Consider the following 18,371-nt stretch of genomic DNA (forward strand, 5'->3'; position numbering starts at 1 on the left):
AAGAGTGAGTTACAAGGGAACCCCCATAAGGCTCTCAGCTGATTTCTCTACACAAACACTACAGGCCAGAAGGGAGTGGCAAGATATATTCAAAGTCCTAAGTGAAAAAAGATACAGCCTAGGATAATTTATCCAGCAAGGTTATCCTTTAGAATAGAAGGAGAGATAAGGAACTTCATAGACGAGAAAAACCTAGAAGAGTTTAGCAACACTAAACCCATGCTAAAAGAAATATTGACAGGTCTACTCTAAACAGAAAAGAAGCAGGATGCTACAGAAATGAGAAACTCATAACTGGAAAAGTGGTAATGAAATACATGAATTATCATGAATTACATATAGAATGAACACGAAGTTGTAAAACAAGACAACTAAGTCAATTGTGGGAGAGGGAAGCAAGAAAATACAGAGGTTTTTTTCTTTTTTTTTTTTTAATTTTTTGTTCTCAGTAGGATGGGTTTGAACTTATATTACTATCTGTTCAATACAAACTCTTACATTAATGGGTTAATAGATTTACAAAAAAAGGGTAACCACAAGACAATAACTTACAAGTGATTCAGGAAAACTAAATAAAACCCAAGATAATAGAAAGGAAAATTATCAAACCACAAAAGGAAGAAGAAAGGAACAAAAAGGAAATACCAAATCAACTGTAAAAATAAATTCAAAATGGCAATAAACACACATCTATTATTAATTACTATGAATGTTAATTGACTAAATGCTCTAATAAAAAGACATAGAGTGGCAGACTGGATAAAAAAGCAAGAAACTTCAACATGCTGCATACAAGAGACCCACTTTAGGGAGAAGGACAAATATAGATTAAGAGTGAAAGGATGGAAAAGGATAATCCACGCAAATGGAAAAGCCAAAAAAGCAGGTGTAGCAATAATAATTTCAGACAAAATAAACTTTAAAGCAAAGGCCATAAAGAAAGATAAAGGACATTTTATAATGGTTAAAGAGTAATACAAGATGAGGATATTACACTCATTAACATATATACACCCAGTATAGGAACACCTAAGTACATAAAACAATTACTAACAGAGATAAAGGGGGAAATTGATGGGAATACAATCATTGTCGGAGATTTTAACACCACATTAACATCACTAGACAGATCTTCCAGGCAGAAAATAAATAAGGCAACAGAGAAATTAAATTATACAATAGAAAAATAAGATTTGGTGGAGATTTTCAGAGCATTACATGCCCCCCAAAATAGGATATACATTGTTTTCAAGTGCACATGGAACATTTTCTATGATTGATCAGGTACTAGGGCACAAAAGAAGCCTCAACAATTTTAGGAAGATAGAAATTATCTCAAGCATCTTTACGGAGCACGATACCATGAAACTAGAAGTCAACTACAGAAAAACACAGGACAAAAAAAGAAAAGCATGGAGACTAAACAACATGCTATTAAAAACCAATGGTCAATGAGGAAATCAACGTTGAAATTAAAAAATACTTTGAGACAAACAAAAATGAAAACACAACCACACAAAATTTATGTGATGCAGCAAAGGCAGTGCTAAGAGGGAACTTTATAGCAATCCAGGCCTTCCTCAGTAACGAAGAACAATCTCAAATAAACCATCTAACCTACTGGCTAAAAGAACTAGATAAAGAAGAGCAAAAACCCCCAAATGTCAGCAGAATGAAGGAAATAATAAAGATCAGGGAGGAAATAAATAAAATAGAAATTTAAAAAGCAATAGAAAAAAATCAATCAAACCAAAAGCTGTTTTTTTGAAAGAGTACATAAAATTGACAAGGGTCTGGTCAAACTCACAAAGAAGAAAAAGGAGAGAGCACAAATAAGCAAAGTAAGAAAGTAAAATGGAGAAATTACAACAAATAACTTAGAAATACGAGTATCATATGAGAATATTATGAAAAACTATATGGAAACAAAATGGATAACCTGGAGGAGATGGAAAAATTTCTGGAAACATACAGTCCACCAAGACTGAATTAAGAAGAAACCAACCACTTGAACAAATCTATCACTAGAAATGAAATAGAATTAGCAATAAAAAACATCCCTACTAATAAAAATTCAGGACTGGATGGCTTCACTGGGGAATTCTACCAAATATACAAAGAAGAATTCATACTAGTCCTTCTCAAACTCTTCCAGAAGATTGAAGATGAGTGAATACTCCCAAACTCATTCTTTGAAGCCACCATCACCCTGATACCAAAACCAGGCAAAGACACTACAAACAAAGAGAATTATAGGCCAATATCAATGATGAACATAGATGCAAAAATCCTTACCAAAATATTAGCAAATAAAATCCAACAATACATAAAAAATTATACATCATGATTAAGTGGGATTCATTCCAGGGACACAAGCGTTTTTCAACATAAGCAGATCAACCAATGTAATAAATCACATCAACAAGTGAAAGGACAAAAACCACATGATCATCTCAATAAATGCAGAAAAAGCATTTGATAAAATTCAACACCCATTTATGATAAAAACTCTCACCAAAGTGGGTATAGAGGGAACATATTTCAGCATAATAAAAGCTGTATATGACAAATCTACAGCCAGAATAGTGCTCAAGGGTGAAAAACTCTAAAATTTCCCACTAAAATCCAGGGCAAACAAGGCTGCTCACTATCACCACTCCTATTCAACATAGTCTTGGAAGATTTAGCCACATCAATCAAGCAAGAGAGAGAATTAAAGGGATCCACATTGGAAAAGAAGAGGTAAAAGTGTCACTATATGCAGATATATGACATATTACTATATATAGAAAACCCTAAAAGTCCACACAAAAACTACTAGAGCTGATTGAAGAATTCAGCAAGGTAGCAAGTTACAAGATGAATGTTCAAAAATCAGTTGCATTTCTTTACACTAACGATGAATCAACAGAAAAAGAAAGTAAAGAAACAATCCCCTTTAAAATAGCACCCAAAGTAATAAAATACCTAGGAATAAATCTAACCAAGGAGGTGAAAGAATTATACACAGAAAACTATAAAACACTGATGAAGAAAATTAAAGAAGACTTTAAAAAATGGAAAGATATCCCATGCTCCTGGATTGGAAGAATCAATATTGTTAAAATGGTCACACTGCCCAAGGCAATCTACAGATTTAATGCAATCCCTATCAAATTACCCAGGACATATTTCACAGAACTAGCACAAATCATAATACAATTTATATGGAACCACAAAAGACCTAGAATTGCCAAAGTATTACTGAAGAAAAAGAAAGAGGCTGGAGGAATGACTCTCCCAGACTTCAGACAATAATGTAGAGCTATAGTCATCAAGACAGCATGGTATTGGTACAAAAACAGACATATAGACCCATGGAACAGAATAGAGAGCCCAGAAATGAACCCACAAACTTTTGGTCAACTCATCTTTGACAAAGGAGGCAAGAATATACAATGGAATAAAGACAGTCTCTTCAGCAAATGGTGTTGGGAAAACTGGACAGCAGCATGTAAATCAATGATGCTAGAACACTTCCTTACACCATACACAAAGATCAACTCAAAATGGATCAAAGACTTAAACATAAGACAAGATACAATCAACTTCCTAGAAGAAAACATAGGCGAAACATTATCTGACATACATTTCAAAAATGTTCTCCTAGGGCAGTATACCCAAGCAATAGAAATAAAAGCAAGAATAAAGAAATGGAACCTAATTAAACTTACAAGCTTCTACACCGCAAAGGAAACTATAAGTAAAACAAAATGACAACCTACGGAATAGGAGAAAATTTTTGCAAATGAAATCGACAAAGGCTTGATCTCCAAAATATATAGGCAGCTCATATGACTTAGTAAGAAAGAAACAAACAACCCAATCCAAAACTGGGCAGAAGACCTAAACAAGCAATTCTCCAAGGAAGAAATACAAATGATCAATAAGCACATGAAAAAATGCTCAATATCACTAATTATCAGAGATATGCAAATCAAAACTACAATGAGGTATCTCCTCACAGCAGTCAGAATGGTCATCATTCAAAAGTCCACAAATGACAAATGCTGGAGAGACTGTGGAGAAAATGGAACCCTCCTACACTGCTGGTGGGATGCAGTTTGGTGTAGCCATTGTGGAAAACAGTATGGAGATTCCTCAAAAGACTAGGAATAAACTTACCATTTGACCCAGGAATCCTGCTTGTGGGCATATATCCAGAATGGACCCTACTTCAAAAAGGCACCTGCACCCCAATGTTCATAGCAGCACTATTTACAATAGCCAAGACATGGAGACAGCCTAAATGTCCATTGACAGATGACTGGATAAAGAAGAGGTCGTATATTTATACAATGAAATACTACTCAGCAATAAAAACCAACAACATAATGACATTTGCAGTACATGGATTTTCCTGGGGAATGTCATTTTAAGTGAAGTAAGCCAGAAAGAGAAAGAAAAATACCATATGAGATCGCTCATATGTGGAATATAAAAAAAAAAAACAAAAAACAAACAAAAAAAAACCCGCCAAAAACCAAAAACCAAAAAAATAATAAAAAACAGAAACAGAATCATAAACATAGAATACAAACTTGTGGTTTCCAAGTGGGTGGAGGGTGGGAAGGGACAGACTGGGATATCAAAATTTGTAGATACTGATAGGTATATACATAATAGATAAACAAGATTATACTGTATAGCACAGGGAAATATATACATGATCTTGTGGTAGCTCACAGCAAAAAAAAAATCTGACAATTAATATATGTATGTTCATGTGTAACTGAAAAATTGTGCTCCACACTGGAATTTGACACAGCATTGTAAAATGACTAGAACTCAATTAAAAAAAAAAAGAATGCTATGTAAAAGGTATCAAAAAGTATAAAACCTTTTGAAACTGTTTTTTTTAATTCAATATAATTCCCCTGAGATACATCAAAATTGTTGCACATATCAATTGTTCATTTCTCTTTATTGCTGATTAATATTCAATGCTATGAATGTATCACTGTTTGCTTTACCATTCACCTACTGAAGAACATTTTAGTTATTTCTAGTTTAGGGCTATTGCAAATAAAGCTGCTATAAACAATGATATACACGTCTTTATGTGAATATAAACTTTCATTTCCCTGGGATAAATGTCCAAGAATGCAATTACTGGGTTGGTTTTGTATGAAATTGCCACACTTTTTTTTCCAGAGCAGGCATATCATTTTATGTTTCCACCAGCAGGCTATGCAAAAACCAGTTTCTCAATATTGTCTCCAGCATTTGGTGTTAACACAATTTTTAAAATTTTATTTTAGCTATTCTGATAGGTGTGTAGTGATATCTCACTGTGGTTTTAGTTCCATTTTTCCAATGTATTCTGTTTCATTGATCTATGTTCCACCCCTCCTCCAATACCACAGAATCTTCATTATTATAGCTACATAATAAGCCTTAACATAAAGGAGATGCATTCCTCCAAATAGATTCCTCTTTATTAGAATTGCTTTAGTTATACTTTGTACTTTGCCTTATCATACAAATTTTGAAATAAATTTGTCTGTGTCTAAAAAAGCCTGGTGAAAATTTTGATAAGAATTACATTAAATCTAAAGATTAAATTTGGAAAAATGGACATCCTTTTACACTTTTTAGCATTCTAATTCATGAATTTTCTTTTCTTTTTACTCATGTTTTCTTAATTTAGGTTATTTCCATAACTTTAATTTAATGTTTATGTAATTAATTTTTATAGTCCTGACTTTATTATTAGCTGAAATTTTAAAATTATGAAAAACATACTGAACATCACAATTATATTGGGCTAGTACCAGAAATTTAACATGTACAATTAGAAGCGTCGGAGTGGAGAGATCAAGATAGCAGAGTAGGAGGTTGCTGAGATCATCTCCAACAATGAACACATCAAAAACTCACAACTACATGTGGAGCAACTCACACCAAAAACAACCTGGAAACTGGCAGAAAGGCTTTTCTACAGCCAGACTGTAAAGAAACATCCATGTGGAGTCTGCAGGAAGGGAGGAGATGTGATCTGGTCAAGAACCACACCCCAGGCAAGGGATCCAGAAGAGAAGGGGGATACCATGGGTTTGGGGATCCTTGCCAGGGAGTGAGAGGTTCAAGCCACATATTAGGCCTCCAGCCCTGGGATCTGACACCAGGAACACAAGGCCCCTCAGCTGGTTTGAAAACCAATGGGGTTTACTGGAGGGCTGTAAGAAATTAAGACTTCACTCTTGAAGAGCATGTCACAATGTGGACAGCAGATTGAGCTGGGGCTCTGACCCACTTGCTGGGAGTACAGCAGTGCACATCCCAGACCACACCAGGCCCCTGTGCCAGCCCCTCTTGCTCTAGTGCTGCTCTCCCCTAGGGCAGAGGCAGCCACTGCCACAGGGCATGTGCCTGCTCACTTTTAGGAAGAGCAAAACTGTCTTTAGGATGGAGACTGACGTTGCCTGCAGGCGTGAAACCAGCCCAGCAGTATGGCATAAACTTTTCCAGCCCATGATGCAGCATCTAATAAAGGTGCACACATTATGGGAAAAGTGAAACAGCACAGAAGTGCACGAGCTCTCAGGCCCTTGCCACTCTCCAAACCAAGTGGAAGCTGTCATTACACAGGAAGAAACCCACTCCCTTAGGCCTTCTGCTCCAGCCCCTTGAGCCCTAACTCGCCCCTGACAGAGAGGTGACTGCCATTGATCATAGGAGAATCCTTGGCTCACATCTGCCTCTGGTGCTGTCCCTCCATCTCCTGTCCTAACTCCCACCAAGGTGGTGTCTACAAGAACATTACAGGGGAAGATGTGACTATCAGTTTAAAACAAGTAGATATAGATATAGGTCAGTATATATGAAATCCATGGTAACCACAAGTCAAAATGTACAATAGGTACACAAATACAGAGAGAAATGAATACAATCATAACAGTAAAGAAAAACATTAAACCACAAGAAACATTATTGAAAGAAGAAGAAAGAATAGGGAATAACTACAAAAGCAACCTTAAAAAAGTAACAAAATGTCTATAAGTATTTGCCTATAAATAATCACTCTAAATATCAAAGGACTAAATGTTCCAATCAAAAGACATAGGATGTGATGAGGTATCCCCTCACACGAGTCAGAATGGCTATCATTCAAAAGTCCACAAATGACAAATGCTGGAGAGACTGTGGAGAAAAGGGAACCCTCCTACACTGCTGGTGGGAATGCAGTTTGGTGCAGCCACTGTGGAAAACAGTATGGAGATTCCTCAAAAGACCAGGAATAGACTTACCATTTGACCCAGGAATCCCGCTCCTGGGCATATATCCAGAAGGAACCCTACTTCAAAAAGGCACCTACACCACAATGTTCATAGCAGCACTATTTACAATAGCCAAGACATGGAAACAGCCTAAATGTCCATCGACAGATGACTGGATAAAGAAGAGGTTGTATATTTATACAATGGAATACTATTCAGCCATAAAAACCAACAACATAATGTCATTTGCTGTAACATGGATGCTCCTGGAGAATGTCATTCTAAGTGAAGTAAGCCACAAAGAGAAAGAAAAAATACCATATGAGATCACTCATATGTGGAATCTAAAATAAATAAATAAATAAATAAATAAATAAATAAATAAATAAATAAATAAATAAAGCAAGCTTTGAATGAAGGGGAAAAAAAGACATAGGATGGCTGAATGGATTAAAATATATATATATATTTCCTACAAAAGACTCACTTCAGAGCCAGAGACACAGACAGACTGAAAGAAGATAGAAAAAAATTTTCATGCAAATTGAAGTAAAAAGAAACCTGGGTAGCAATACTCTTATTTGACAAAGTAGTTTTATAGCAATGTCTATAGCAAAAAGACAAAGAAAGTCATTCTATAATGATAAAGACCAATCAAAAAGTATATAAAATTTGTAATACAGGAGCACCTAAATATATCAGACAAATATTAACAGACATAAAGGGAGAAACTGACAATAATAGTAGGGGATGTTAACACCACCCTTACATCAATGGACAGATCATTCAGGCAGAAATTCAATAAGAAACAATGGCCTTAGATGCCACATTCGTTCAAAAACATACACGCACCCCAATGTTCATAGTAGTGTTATTTATAATTTCCATGAGATGAAAACAGCGTAAGTATCCATCAGTAGAGGAACAGACATATGTACACAATGGAATATTACTCAGCCATGGGAAAGAATGATACTTTGTCATTTGAAACATGGATGAACCTGCAGGATATTATGTTTAGTGAAATAAATCAGACAGAAAAAGGCAAATACTGTACATTTTCATTTACATGTGGGATCAAAAAATACATTAATATAATAAAACAGAAACAGCCTCACAGATACAGAGAACAAACTAGTGGTTACCAGTGGGGAGAGGGAGAGTAGAGGGGCAAATAGGGGTGAGGATTAAGAGGTATAAACTTCTGGATATAAAACAAATAGGATACAAGGGTATAATGTACAGCACAGGGAATATAGCCAATATTTTATACTAACTTTAAATGGAGTATGATCTATACAATATTTTTTGATCTATAAAATATTGAATCAGTATGTTGTATACCTGTAATTAATATAACATCATAAATCAAACATACTTCAATATAAAACAAAGTCTCTTTCCCAAGCAAACACTTTCTTTTGTTTCTGTTTCTACTGAAGGAATAATTTCTCCCAAGTTATTTTTTGCAACATTTCTCTCCCATATGCAGGTGCCTTCTATTCTTTGCTCCTTCATATCCAGTGGATGTAAAATCTTGTTGAATGACCTTTGATGCAATTTTTATGTCCTTTGTTTCCCCTTTCAACTAAAGCAAACTTATTTCAAATCTTCTTTACATACCCTTGACCATGAATGTAGTCTCTTAATTGATATGTATTTCAAATATCCATCTCAACTCATTCAGAAGCATATTACAAATTTTCATTCAAGAAGTTAAACCCTTTTCTCTGATGTTACAACACAGAAAGTTGGTGATTGGTTTTAAAAAGGGAATCTGATCAACTAATTAGGGTCTTTACATTTCTTGGCTTTAACAAAGCTCTTACCAAGAAGAAAATCAAGAATGAATAGAATCTTAAAATTGGCTTATGTCTTTCTCAAAAGTGATTTTATTAAGAGCTTGTTTCTATTCAAATCCTTGTACTTTGAGAAGTGGGAGGAAGAAATGGGCAGGAGGAAAGAGTGAGGTGGTTAGTGGTGCGGTTTTGTGTATGTGTGTGTGCACGTGGTTGTTTAAAGAAGGAAATTTAAACCATTGACTGGGCAGCTGGGCTGGTTCGTTAGAAAAGAAGACAGCAGGTGTTTGAAAGAGTCCATGGAGGTGCCCTAACTTTGATTAACTTGATAAAAGTATATCATCCCCTTCATTGCATAACACAGTGAAGACTTTTTAAGCAGAATGATTGATTTTTTTTAAGCAGTAGGTGTGATTTTTCAGGCTTGATCATAGACATTTATAAAGACTTTAACTGGCAGTCCTTATGGGGGACTATGCATTAGTTTCTAGAGGAATTGCAATCAAGGGCTCAGACCCTGACTGGTCACGTGCTTCACAGACTGCATTCCTAGCCTAGGTGCCTTCACTCTGAGGTTCTGTTTATCTGAGGCTTTTAGCAGAAGTCCTCTCCAGCCTCTTCTGTTGAGGCCTCCTTATCAGTGGGGAGGAGGGGAAAACTTGGACCCTTGTCCCCACTGTGACTCAGTACTCAGCTATTTTCCACTCCTAGCTCCCTCACTTCACCTTCCTCCCACTTCTGGGTCCACAAAAGAGCTGTTTTTGTTGTTGTTCTGAGTTCTCTTAACAGTGAGAGGACCCTCCCTTCTGCACTGACCCACCAGACCCTCCACTAATGTACTTTTCCCATGGGGAAAATGGAACAGGCAGACTGGTGTTCTCTTCGGTTTTAGTCTCTGTAAAGCATCTCTGCTATGCTTATACCATTGAAGTAAGTGATTAAAGGCTTAACTCTCATTTTTGTCTGTTTACTTTAACTGGCAACCCTGACACCTGATGGTTCTGCTCACTGTCTCTGTCACAGCTCCCTGGAGTTCCAGACACAAAGATGTCGGAGGGGAAGGGGCTGTGAGAGAGGAAATCATCCCCATCTTCCTCTGAATCTCCCTCCCTACATTCCTTTTCTTAATCAGTCCCCTTAAGAGAACTTGCATATTGTCATTTATTAGTTCTGCCTATTACAGACCTCTGGTTTTATTTTAAATCTTTAATTTGCCGAATAACTTTGGAATGTTTGGAGAAATTCCTTTCCTGCTGTCATTGTATATGGTTATCAATATTTTTTATGTTTTATTTCCTCTGTCTTCTGAATAACATATGCAACTTTCCATAATTACCATCAGAGGACTTATATCTTCCCATATAATAGTCCTCAATCACACCGACAATACCCTGACACTCTAAACTTGAAATGGGATCCTTATGTGATTTTGTGGGCTAGACAACAGGTCCTGGTATTATGGGGATTTTTCTGAGAAAATGTCCCTTATTATATTTGCTCATTTTCTGCCAGAGTTAACTGCAAAACTCCTCCACCCAGCATTTAAGAAATGCTATCATGTGACTGCAAACCAACTTTTCTAGTTTTATCTTATAATTGTTCATTATATGCAACTTGGGCTCTGGTAAAACAGAATTATAATTGATGGTGTCTCTTTATTCCTCATCTCTTCCAACTGAACTCTAATGCTTGGCTCAATTATGTATTCCTTTATAGGCATTTTATGTTTCAATATGAAATCCCATAGAAAATTTTATATGTCTTATAAAATTTATAATCTGATTGTGTCTTTGTCATTCGGCTACTTGTTCAATTGATTTTTATACTTTTCATTTGTTTAATTAAATGCACCTTGATTCCCAAATGGTGATTTTAGAAAAGTCAAATTATGAATACAGATACAGGTATGTAGGGTCTTAGAACTCTGGCAGATGGCAGGTAATTCGTGATTGTGTGGATGGGTGGCCATTTCTTTGTCAGAATAATGATACTCTGTAAAATCACAACATGAAAAAAACTGAAGGCAGGTTGTGGATGGCTTGGAGAATAAAAGCTGTTATGACCGCTATTCCCTAACAGTGGATGTGGAAAAAATAGATTGAGAATGGAGGTGGAAATTTGTTCTTTTTTTTTCCTAGGTTACGCACAGAAAGAATGTCTACAGAGGATGAAGTTTAGCCTGAAAATAGATACATACTGGTTCAAGGGTTTTCAATTCTGTTTTCAACAGCTTTGTCTTTTCCAGGTCTCTCTTATCTGGTCCAGCTGCTCTCTCCCTTACTTCTTTGTTCTTGGCTCCTCCCACAATTAGAGAGAGGTCATTGGATAACAGACAACCTGGGCACATCCGTATGGAGCCTGTTTAGTTTCCCAGGAAACCTTTAATGTCCTCTGATTTCAGGGGATACTTTTCTCTGAAGTATTTTAAAAGACAATTTGAAGTCTATTTTCTCTATGTCTGAAGCCTGAACCTACATTTACAACAGTCTCTCAAAGTAAAGTTTCATTAAGTGTTAGGTAGTAAGATTTTAGTTAATAGTCTCAAAGTGTTGCATTAATAACATTCCACCAAAGTATGTAGATCTGGTTAAGAAGGAAAGTACTGACAAGAGCATAACCAATTTACATGTTATCATAGCAAGATCAAGTTGTGTGTAGAGCAAGTTTTCACATAGAAAGAAATGTTTATTAAAAAGAAATACAGAATTTTCCTTATCAGTAAACAGCAATATATTCATTCATCCATATATCTTCAGAATTAGAGCAAAATGTCTATCAAATCTACACCAGTTTAACAGAAAATCCATAGCAATGATTGCTAACAATTTCTGGGTTTTTTCAGACTCAGAAATAGAGCTGAATAGAAACTTCAAAGATTAATTCAGTAAGTATAACCTTAACCACACAGTTATATTTATTAGTGGATAAATTGCTCTCCTCTGTATTTGAAATAATCTATCTTATTTGAAGGTATAAATTATGTATTCTTAAGTGTATGATATATGTTAAGGATTAATCTTTTGCTGAAAATAAATCTATAATATGCAAATCATACAATTGAATTTTGTTTAGCTTACAAGACCACGTTTATGTAGAGATTAAGACATACACAATGGAGATGTCATTCTCTATGTTTAAGGACCTTCAATCTACTAGGAAGACAATTCATACATTTAACAAATATATGCAACTTTTGCTTCATAAATCAAAAGATTAATGGGGAAAGAATCTCTATACTACTAAAGATACTAGCTGGCAAGTTATCTTTATAAAATTAAGTAGAAACCAATGTTTTATGTCATCTCAGTAGTTTGGAAATCTCACAAAATTTGTTGAGAACAAACATAGATTTGTATTTTGATGAAAACTAAATTTCACAAATTAAGGATCACACAGAACATAATTAACTTCAAAACATTTGAAAACTATCTTAAAAATTTCACGACTAGGATAAAAAAAATTAATAATGGAATGAATCCACTGAAATCAATTAGCATACTTTAGATGGTTCATTTAGTCACAGATTCCCCAAATAATATTTTCAAGTGCCTAGTATACGCCAAGTACTTTAAAAAAATGAATAAAATATAGAGTCTGTCATAAAAGACAGAACTTGCTACTTGATAAAATGAAGTGACTAGAAACAAGAGAATCTATATAAGGTTCATATTTACACAACTGTATTAATCAGATGAAGGGCTAATATCTCCTATTTCAAACCAGACCTGTAATATTTAGATTACTTTAAATTAGTTACATTTTAAAAAGGGATCCTAAATACTAGAATTTATGCAGAAGAAGGTAACTAGGATGATAAATAAATTTCAGAATTATGTAACAGAAACAATTGAAGGCACAAAGAATAATCATTCTGGAAACTAATGAATGCTACTAATGAAATGTAATTCTTAAATCAGATATAATTCATTTAAAGGTTAAAAAATGGTGTCATTTAGAAAAGAAAGCATATACTTCCAGAGTTGTTTTATGAAAATGATCTAGGTTCAATTAATTTGTTACAGCCAAGCCTCAGTTGCATCTGAAGAATAACTTTCTATTAATTTGAACCTGTCCAACAATGAAATAGCTGAGTTGTGAAGTGTTCAAGAAAAGGTAAGGTGTCAGAAATGGTGAAGAAGACATAGCTGGACCAAGTTATATTATGATTTACCCAAGTGTTGTACATGATTCTATTATTCTGTTTTTATTATGCCTTTTACGTACTTCTAAATATTAACTATATCAAGTTATAGATACCTTGTATTTGCACCTTAATGATCACTGTTAACATTCATTTTGGTATCAGGGTCTGCAGAACAATGCCTTCAGGAGTTTAAGATATTTAAGGGTGTTTGCAGTACACAGATGTATTTCTAATTGGTGACCCACCTCTCTTATCTCCTACTTCTTTGTTATAGATCAATGCATTAAGCTATCAGGGAAACTTCTTCTAATCTGCTGTCAAGTGCAACAAACCAGACAACCAATCTTGTTCAATCAATAAACTTAACTATGCATACAGTTCTGAGTCAGTAGTCTCCTGTTCAAGTGAGATAAATTAAAGTGAGTAAACTTCAGGATAAATACTTGATAAGCTTAGAGATTATGCTCAATTTTCTTGTTTCCCTTTTTTAACTTTTGCATGCCTTGAAGCTCCCTATTTTCTTACATATTTGTGGGTCATGATCTAAATCAGATACCATTCCCAATCTTTCACAGAGATTGAGTGGTAATGAAGGGAGAAGAAATATTTTCATAAAGTGTGTCTGTGTTGGATTGAGACATAATTGCAGTTTTTATTTTGTTTTGTTTTGTTTTGGTGGAGAGGAGTGGGGAAGGTTATTTCGGGCAAGTAGAAAACAATTGATAAGAGGAAGGAAGATGCAGAGGAAAGCCATGTAAATAGTATGTAGACCTTTTTTTAAAAATTGAAGTATACTTGACTTACAATGTTGTGTTAGTCTGGTATACAGCACAGTGATTCAATTATACATATATATTCTTTTTCATTATGGGTTATTACAGGTTATTGAATATAGTTCCCTGTGCTGTATAGTAGGACTTCATTATTTATCTGTTCTGTATACAGTAGTTCGTTTCTGCTAAACTAAAAACATGGAATACTTCACAAATTTGTGTGTCATCCTTTGGCTGGGACCATGCTAATCTTTTCTGTATTGTTCCATTTTTAGTATACGTGCTGCCTAAGCGAGCCTTAGACCACTCTTAACTGAAACAAAAAGATAAGTAAGGATGGAGGGTGGGAAGACAGGATAGAAAAGGTGAAAAGGTTAAATTACTTGACCTTTAGATCAAGCTTGATGAATGTCTGAACATGACACATGGATAATGGTAGTTCTACATATGTGCACATGTACGTCTGCACACACTGTTTTACCTCTCTTTGTTATGTTTTCCGTTTAACAAGAAAACATGCAAGTGACATTAAACATTTTTAATATTCAAAATTGAAATCTATAGTCTAATCATTCATAACTTCTAAAAAACACACAGGGGGATAGTGAAAACTGATTACACCAATATTTCCCAGTCTTGAACAACCTGAGGGCCCTGCTGATGCATCATTTAGCTTCTGTGTGGCAGGAAAGCATCAGTTACATGTAAGATCACTTCTTTTCTCATTATGCTATGAAAATCAGCCATGAACAATTAACACAAATGAAAATAGTGGATGAAAGTACAGGTCACTATTTGGTTAGCAAGATGCGCCGATAATTCAGAATGTGCACATATTAATATTTTGGTCAAAATAAAAAAGGCATCATTGAAAACCTGGGTTTCAAGAGACCAGTTTTAGAAACACTGCTAACCTCCGTGACACAGGACCAACAACACTGAAATGCTTTTCCCCCTCAGCTGCCAAGATATCTTTGATGCTGGAGTCTGTCCTGAACTTTATTTTGCTAAAAAAGTTAATGAACTAAACAAAGTGCCAGAGTTTTGGACAAGAGTTCAATTTTCATTGCAGAGAGGAACTCACAGTGGGAGAGGATAGGGTGGGAAGGCAAGGAACCAGCAGGGACAGACAAGACCCACGGATCACTGAAAACTGCAGGAAGATTTGGGAAGTCAAAAGAGGGTGAGGAAGACATTTATCTTAAGTACTGAGAGAATGAGAGGGAAATCTTTAAGAAACGTTGCAGTAGTTTATTCATTAAATTCCTTTCTTTTATTTATTTATTTTGGAGAGGTTTTTTTTTTTTTTTTTGGTGGGAAGGGTGAGGGGAGATTAACAGGCATCTTTTGAAATTTGACTTGATATTGAAACACTTATTGGAAACTATTTTTACACAGGGTCCACATGTTATTTGATTAAATAACTGTGACACAGTCTGGCTATTACTCCCAGTTACTGGCAAGTGTTCTTAATTTCACTCACCTTGCTGTGTAATTTTGGTGTCCTTCCAAATCTCCATCCACCCTGTCCCTCATGTGTCAAGTCCCCATTCCTGTGCACTCATCTCCCTGTGGTTCTTTGGCTCTGATTTCCTCCTATATGACACCCTTCTAGTAGACAGTGGGCCTTACTACACTGAGAATGTTTCTAGTACATGTAAGTATCTTATTGTTGCGTCTCTACTGTTTTCTCAAGTCTCCATTCTATCCTGACTTTGTTTTATATCTGTCTATGTCATCAGTGACATCATTTGTGATATAAATTCTTTTTCTTAAGCTTAAGCCGTAAGCAAAACCCTCGGTGACAAAAACTCTTCCTTTCTTCTTAACCTAAAAACAAAACATTCCCTCCATAGACATATTATTAACAATAATTTCCCTAAAAGGACATTTTAAATCCCTAGAGTTTAGGATCTCTGCTTCATTCATCTTAGTGACTTACACAGAAGCTAGTGGATGGCATGACAAATAGAGATGTTCAGTTAGCATGTGTCTAATAAAATAAGGAAATTATTCTAAAGTGGCTAAAAGTAAGGTGAACAATAGTTTTTTGCATTATGCACCATTAGTACCTCTGTTGTTAAGTCTCTTCATGGAGAGGATTGTTTTAGTAGTGTGTGATTTCTACATGCCCCATTTACAATATCTATAGAATTTATGGATTAATTTAATTTGCTGGAGAATCATTTCATATAGGCTTTTAAAATTGACTTTTATTCTTAAAAAAACAATTAAAAATAACAGAAAACTTAAAAACAGGTATAGTCAAAATTATAAAACATATCTTCCAAACTTGTGAAGCCCACACCAAGTGAGAGAGATTGTTAGAGAGCTGCAAATATTTCTCCAGATGGCAAGTACATTGCCCTAATTCTTCACTATAGCCTCTCTGCTCTGGGACACTGCTTTGGGGGTAAAAAAAAAGGAATATAAGGACCATAAGATCCTAACTGGAAGGTCAATGGCCATGGAAGGACATAAGTTGTTTGAAAAACTAAGGTGACAACTAAATACACACACACACACTAAGGTAGATGTGTTACCCAAAAGGAAAAGGAATAAGACTCCAGTTCTTGTCATACCCAAAAGGCAAGATTTTGGAGGGAGACGGTATGTTGTGTAGTGTTAGATTTTAAATAATTTATTTAGAAAAGGAAAAGCGCACCTTGAAGATTGGGAAGCGAGCTGATCCCAGGCAGGGAAATGTGGCCTTTGTCTCACCTTTCCCTTAGAGGTGGTCTTTGATTGATTGATGGCCCTTGCCCCTGGAATGCTCAGTGATGTTTGCCCTCTTTGCGCATGTCCTTACCATGGTGTACAAAACTCACAGAGGGGCCTACACTGCAGAGTTAATTATATTATAAAATGTCCAGTTAAGTCCTTCTGGCTACCATGCAGTTGGAGCTGTCAGGTTCTAACTGGTTTCTTCCTGGCACTCATTTACAAGTAAAGTCCCTTTGCTGGAGGTGGTATACTGCCATCTTCTGGATCATCCTCCCTCTCCTCCACCTTAACTGCCCAGTGGCCCCATGTATTTAACTACCTAACAGATGGAGAGACAAAAGACACAAATTAAATATGCTGATGGCTCCAATCCACTTGTCAAAATCAACATCCTCATCCTTCCACTCACAGTTAAATAAGGTTCAACAAAGCCATTCATGGGATCTATGCATAGACTGGGGAGGAAGTGGAGGAAATGAACACAAACAGAAGAGTGCTAGAACACGTAGCAAAAGAAGAATTACTCAAGAAAATATGGAATGATCTCAGATAAATAGTTCCCCATCCTCCCAAGTAAATTATAGTCAACATAGTTTTGGTTTTTCAAAAGCACACACAAAAAAAGATCCATGCTCTTTCAAGGATTGCATATAAATAATGGAGACTCAGAAGCTAACCTCAGAAAAGAAGGATAAATACAAATAAATATTAGCACATTGCAGAAATGTTTATTTTATTAAGTAACATAATCATGTCTAAAAAATATATTAGAGAAGTGATTTACAGAATAGAATAAATTTTTCCAAAACATTCTAGAGACATAGTATATAGGGCAGGGAAAAATCACAAAAGGACACTGAAAATAATGAAAGCAAAAAATAATACTAATAATAAATATAAATGGTAGAGATGGAAAAAAAGAAATAAAGATACACCCTACTGGCATTCTTGAAAAGATTTAAAGATATACTAAAATCTTTGTGTTTTTCTTAAATAATACTTATTTTATATTATTGAAGGATAGATGACTTACAGTGTTGTGTTACTTTCTGGTGTACAACATAGTGATTCAGTTATGCATATATGTATATTCCTTTTCATATTATTTTTCATTATAGGTTATTACAAGGCATTAAATATAGTCTCCTGTGCTATACAGAAGGATCTTGTTGTTTATCTGTTTTATATGTAGTAGTTAGTATCTGCAAATTCTGAACTCCCAATTTATCCTTCCCACCCTCTTTCCCCACTGGTAACCACAAGTTTGTTTTCTATGTCTGTGAATCTGTCTCTGCTTTGTAAATAAGTTAATTTGTATCATTTTTTTTTTAGATTCCACATATAAGTGTGTATCATATAGTATTTTTCTTTCTCTTTCTGGCTTACTTCACTTAGTATAACAGTATCCAGGTCCATCCATGTTGGTACAAGTAGCATTATTTTACTCTTTATTATGGCTGAGTAGTATTCCATTGTGTGTATATATATACACACACACACACAGAGCTTCTTTCTTTATCCTACCATCTGTCCATGAACATTTAGGTTACTTCCATGTTTTGGCTATTGTAACTAATGCCACTATGAATATTGGGGTACATGTATCTTTTTGAATTAGAGTTTCCTCTGGATATATGCCCAGCTGTGGGATTACTGTATGATCATAAGGTAA

General features: G+C 35.2%; 1 non-coding gene across 1 annotated transcript; it reads right to left on the minus strand.

The window, feature by feature from the left end:
• Positions 1-14,167: 14,167 nt before the first annotated feature.
• On the minus strand, positions 14,168-14,270 carry LOC116283394 (U6 spliceosomal RNA). The gene has a single exon (XR_004192995.1). It is a non-coding gene; the product is annotated as a U6 spliceosomal RNA (small nuclear RNA).
• Between the last annotated feature and the right edge of the window lie 4,101 nt (positions 14,271-18,371).

Source organism: Vicugna pacos, chromosome 14 (genome assembly GCF_048564905.1).
Source record: "Vicugna pacos chromosome 14, VicPac4, whole genome shotgun sequence".
NCBI classification, from domain to species: domain Eukaryota; kingdom Metazoa; phylum Chordata; class Mammalia; order Artiodactyla; family Camelidae; genus Vicugna; species Vicugna pacos.